We start from the raw sequence: 6,000 nt of genomic DNA, 5'->3' as shown, positions 1-6,000 counted from the left end.
TTACAAGTTACATAAGTACATAAGTTCCTCCCTTCCAGACAGCCATCAGAGTTAATGCATCACAGTCCGAGGATTCTGCTTGAATTCTTGACAGGCTCATCATTCAAAGCAATAGTTGTGTTTAGTTTGTTGCATTATAAACCTGAAAGCCAGGGTTCTAGATATAAATAGTGTGCACAGTTGGACAACAGCATTGCCATCAGGGTGAGATCACTTCCAGGAAAACGCTGAAATGTAGCAATGGGAATAACATCTGGCCTTTCCACAGTTGCATTTGATTTAGCCTTGGACATCCTACATAAAATAGAGGCTGTATTTATTAATGACTTCAGTTTCCATAAAGGTCACTCATTTTAACTTGAAAAGTAAGACCTCCATAGCTATTTGTCAAACGTACTATGTTTAGGATATAGATACAAAGCTCATTGGGTTTTATAATTGTTTGCTTGCCTGTTCCTCTCTAGTGTAATCATCCATTCCCACCTTACACCATACCAAAGGAATACAGGCAAAGAGGACCCTAGGGAGCAAAGTTTACCGATTTTTGGGGGTTGTGGTGGTGGTGATAGACTGGGGAAAAAAGTGTCCATTCAATAAAATAAGCTCAAAATGGAAATCTTTTGTTTCTCGCTTTCCATTTCAGTATCTGGATATCATTTTGGTTTTCCCTGTGTAACAGTGAATCTCTCTCTCTCTCTCTCTCTCTTTCTTTTTCCTGGTTATATGGCCAACCAAAATAAAGCCTCCCTTCCCAGCCTTCTGTGAAGCTAGATGTGAAAGTAACCAGTTCTGTCCAATGAGATATAAGCAGGAATAGTCCTTGCAAATTCTGGAAAGTGTTTCTTAAAATGAGCTTGTGAAATCCCTTTTCCTCTTCATCCTGTGTTTGGAATGTGATTCCAACAGCTGGAATTTCATCAACCATTTTGAACCAGGAGTGGCCTTGAAAATGGGAGGTCCGTGTAGTGAAAGCACAGAGTAGAAAGCCTCAGTCTCTGACACCATGGAGGATCTTAATAATCCTGGACAGAGAACTTCCAGATTACTGTAGAAAAATAGTATAAAAACAATAATGTTGAAAAAATAAAAATATACAGTTCAATGATCCATCAAAAGAGAAAGGTCCATTAACTACCAGTTGATCAATTTTTGTAAATATTCCAGTTAGACTTGAGAAAATAATGTATCCTTTGTGGTTTGGAGGGAAGAAAATGGTCAGTTTGCTAATCATGTTGTTTACATTTACTATATTTCTACTGGCTACTTGCCTGCTCTCTCAGTTATCCAAACACATGTGTAATAATCTCCCATTATGATTGCATTTGACACTTTATTCAAGAGTTTATATTTTGAGGCTATTTTATTAGATGCATACAATGTTAGAATATCATCCTCTGAATTGAGCTATTTGTTAAAAAGTGTTTATCTCTGGTAATGCACTTTACCTTCAAGTGTCCTTTTGTCTTTGGATATTAATCTAGCAAAACCAAATATATTTAGTGACTTCCATGTAAATCATCTTTCAATCTTTTGCTTTTAACCTTTCTGGATCCCTATGTTTTTTGAGACACGTCTCTTATAAATGTATGTGGTTGAGGCTTGTATTTTTTTTATCTTTACTTTTTTTTAAAGATTATTTATTTATTAATGAGAGACACAGAGAGAGAGAGAGAGGGAGAGAGAGGCAGAGACACAGGCAGAGGAAGAAGCATGCAGGGAGCCCGACGTGGGACTCGATCCCGGGTCTCCAGGATCAGGCCCTGGGCAGAAGGCAGTGGGAAACTGCTGAGCCACCCTGAAGAGCCCCGTGTTCTTTTAATTAGAACATGTAAAGTGCCTGAGCCATGCTGAAGAACCATGATAGACCCTACCCAATATGCATGGGATGTTGAGGCTGATGATACCATGCATACACTCCAGAGGATAGGAAAAGATTTATTACTTATGTCATTGAAGCTGTCTGGGAAAACAGGTCAGGCTCCCCGAGTGGGCCTGAAATCGCTTAGGGAGAGCAAAGAAGGGAGACCGTGGTTAGGCGACTATGGTTAGGGGATTGGGTTGGGGACTTGTGTGGTTTGAATCTCCTCTTGGTTCCAAAGGAGGGAGCCACCAGCTTCTCACTTTTCCTGGACGTGATGTGGAGAGTGAAGATGGAAGAGGCTTTTAAGAACCGTGAGGGGTAAAATACCCCAAAATGGAGGTAGACTCTCTTTATTACCTAGACCAACACGTTGAATGTAAAAACTGATACTTTCATTTAAATTCATTGTCTTAATTGCTTTCTACTTTTCTTACCTGTTCTCTCCGCTCTTGCCTTCCTTTCGACTACTTTTATATTTACATTAATCCCTTCGTTAACTGGTTTATCTGATTTTTAGTCATTCTTTTTTTTCTTTTTTATTGAAGTGTCAGTGGCATACAATGTTATATTAGCTTCAGCTGCACAACATAGCGATTTGACAATTCCGCACGCTTCGCAGAGCTCCCACAGTAAGCGCAGTTGCCCTCTGCCGCCGTACAACCTTATTATCATATTACTGACTGTATTCCTATGTGATACTTTTCATCTCCATGATTTACTTATTTTATAATTGGAAGCTCGTATCTCTTAATTCCCTTCCTGTCTCCCCTCTGGCAACCACCAGTTTGTTCTCTGTATTCATGTTGGCTTTTGTTTGTTAATTTGTTTTGTGTTTCAGATTCCACATGTAAGTGAAATCACGTGATACTTGTCTTTTCTTTGCCTGACTTATTTCACTTAGCATAGTAGCTTCCATGTCCATCTGTGTTGTCACTAATTGCAAGATGCCATCATTTTTTTAAATGGCTGAGTAGTATTCCATTGCATATGTGCACCACATCTTCTTTATTCATTCATCCATTGATGGATCCTTAGGCTGCTTCCATAACTTGGCTACTGTAAATAATGCTGCAATAAACTTGGGCACATATATCTTTTCAAATTGGTGGTTTTGGTTTCTTTGGATAAATACTCAGTAGTGGAATTACTGGATCGTATTGTATTTCTACTACTAATTTTGTAAGGAACCTCCACACTGTTTTCCCAGTGGCTACACCAGTTTGCATTCCCACCAACAATACACAAGGGTTCCTCTTTCTCCACATCCTCGCCAACAATTGTTTCTTGTGTTTTTGATTTCAGCCATTTTGACAGGAGTGGGGTGATAGCTCATTGTGGTTTTGATTTGCATTTCCCTAATGGCTAGTGTTATTGCCCATCTTTTCATGTGTCTGTTGACCAATCTATAGGTCTTCTTTGGAAAAATGCCTACTTGGATCCTCTGCCCATTTTTTAAAAAGATTTATTTATTTACTTGAGAAGAGGGAGGGGCACAGGGAAAGGGAGAGAGAATCTTAAGTGTGGAGCCTGATGTGGGGTTCAATCTCATGACTCTGAAATCACAACCTGAATCAAAACCAAGAGTTGGACACTTAACTGACTGTGCTACTCAGGCACCCTCCTCTGCACATTTTTTGTTACATTACTTGAGGTTTTTTGCTGTTGAATTGTGTGAGTTCTTTGTATGTTTTAGATATTAACTCCTTATTGGATATGTCCTTTGCAAATATCTTCTGCCATTCAGTATGTTGCCTTTTCATTTTGTTGATGGTTTTCTTTGCTGTGCAGAAGCTTTTTATTTTGACAAAGTCCCAGTAGTTTATTTTTGCTTTTGTTTCCCTTGCCTCAGGAGGCATATCCAGAAAAATGTTGCTAGGGCCTATGTTCAGTGGGTTACTGCCTGTGTTTTCTTTAAGGAGTTTTATGGTGTCAGGTCTTACATTTAGCTCTTTAATCCATTTCAAATTTATTTTTGTGATGGTGTAAGAAATTTGTCTACTTTCATTCTTCTGTCTGTAACTGTCCAGGTTTCCCCACACCATTTTTTTTTAAGTTTTTATTTATTTATTCATGAGAGACATACAGAGAGAGAGAGAAATGGGGGGGAGGGGGCAGAGACACAGGCAGAGGGAGAAGCAGGCTCCACGCAGGGATCCTGAGTCTCCAGGATCACGCCTCGGGCCGAAGGCAGGCGCTAAACCGCTGAGCCACCCAGGGATCCCCTTCCCCACACCATTTGTTGAAGAGACTGTCTTTTGGCCATTGCATATTCTTGCCTTTGTTGAAGATTAGTTGACCATATAATCGTGGGTTTATTTCTGGACTCTCTTTTCTGTCCTTTTGATTTATGCGTCTGTTTTGTGCCAGTATCATTCCGTTTCGGTGACTACAGCTTTGTGGTGTATCTTGAAATCTGGGATTGTCATACCTCCAGATTTGTTCTTCTTTCTCAAAATTGCTTTGGTTGGTTGGGGTCTTTTATGGTTCCATACAAATTTGGGAATCACTTGTTCTAGTTCTGTGAAAAATACTATTGATATTTTGATAGAGACTGCAATGAATCTGTAGATTATTAGTCATTCTTTTAATGTTTATTCTGGAGATTATAGCATGCATTATGACTTATCAAAATCCAATATTAATTGATGTTTCTATTTCTTTCTGGATAAAGCAGTGATTTTATTTAATGCTTTAACTCTCTGCTATTGGTTGTATTTTAATTTTTGTATCTTTTAAGCCCATAATATGTTATTATTATTATTTTCTGCCATTAAATCATTTAGATTTACCCACATATTTTCTACTTCCATTGTTATTTATTTGGTTCTGCATCTCCAAACTTCTATCTGGGATCATTTTTTTCTTCCACCTGAAAAATACTTTTTAGTATTTACTACAGTGCAGGCCTACTGGAGAAAAATTCTCTCATTTTTTATTAGTCTTCATTTTAACATGTAACTATCTATGAATAATATTTTTGTGGAATTCTAGTTAGCAGTTACATTTCTTTTTTTTTTAAGATTTTATTTATTTACTCATAAGAGACATACAGAGAGAGAGGCAGAGACATAGGCAGAGGGAGAAGCAGGCTCCCTCCAGGGAGCCTGATGCAGGACTCAATCCTAGGACCCCAGGATCATGATCTGAGCCAAAGGCAGATGCTCTTCAGAGCCACCCATGTGCACTGCAGTTACATTTCTTCAGCACTTTAGAACTATCCTTCCAACACCTCTTGGCCCCAGTTATTTCTGTTTAGAAGTCTGCTCTATGTCCAATAGTTACTCCTTTCCAGGTAACCTGTTTTTGTGTGTTTATTTGGGCTGCTTTTACAATTGTTTTTGTTTGCTTATTTTTGTCTGTGGTTTTCAACAGATTCGCTGTGATGGTTCTAGTATGGATCTTCTTTAATTCCTGTTTAGTGTTCCTAGAACTTCTAGAATCTGTGGCTTGATATCTCGTATCAATTTTGGAAAGGTCTCAGCCACTGTCTGTTAACATATTGCTTCAGATCCAGTCTCTCTGTAATCTTGTTTGGAGATTGCTCATATGCTTATGAAAGACTAGGATCTCATTGCCTTCGTTCTGCCCCTTACATTCCCTTCTGTGTTTTTCATTATTTTCCCCCAATGCTTCATTCTGAAAAAATTTCCTTTTTCTGACCAACATTTCTCAAATTTTAATGTCTTTAAAATCACCTAGGGATCCCATTAAAATATAGATTCTGGTTCACTAGGCCTGTGGTGGGGCCCAAGATGCTACATTTCTAAAACCCTCTGGGACATAAAGAGAACATTACATAAAAACTCAGGAGGTATGAATAAAGTATGTGGTTTAGTTAATGACAACATAGGAGTAAAGGTTTATTAATTGTGACAAATATACCATATTACTGTAAGATTTTACTGACTGCAGGAATTGGGTATGAGTTATATGAGAACTTCCTGTTCTATATTTGCAAATTTTCTGAAATATAAACCTATTTTAAAATATTAAAATCTACTTTAAAAAACATTCCCAGGTTATGTCAATGCTACTGGTTCACAAATCATAGTTTAAGTATAATATTCTAGTCTATCTTACCAATTTTCTCTTTCATTGTATCTAATCAGTTAAACATATCTATTGAGTTATTAATTTTT

Source organism: Vulpes lagopus, chromosome 7 (genome assembly GCF_018345385.1).
Source record: "Vulpes lagopus strain Blue_001 chromosome 7, ASM1834538v1, whole genome shotgun sequence".
Lineage (NCBI taxonomy): Eukaryota > Metazoa > Chordata > Mammalia > Carnivora > Canidae > Vulpes > Vulpes lagopus.
Note: the sequence above shows the minus strand (reverse complement) of the source record.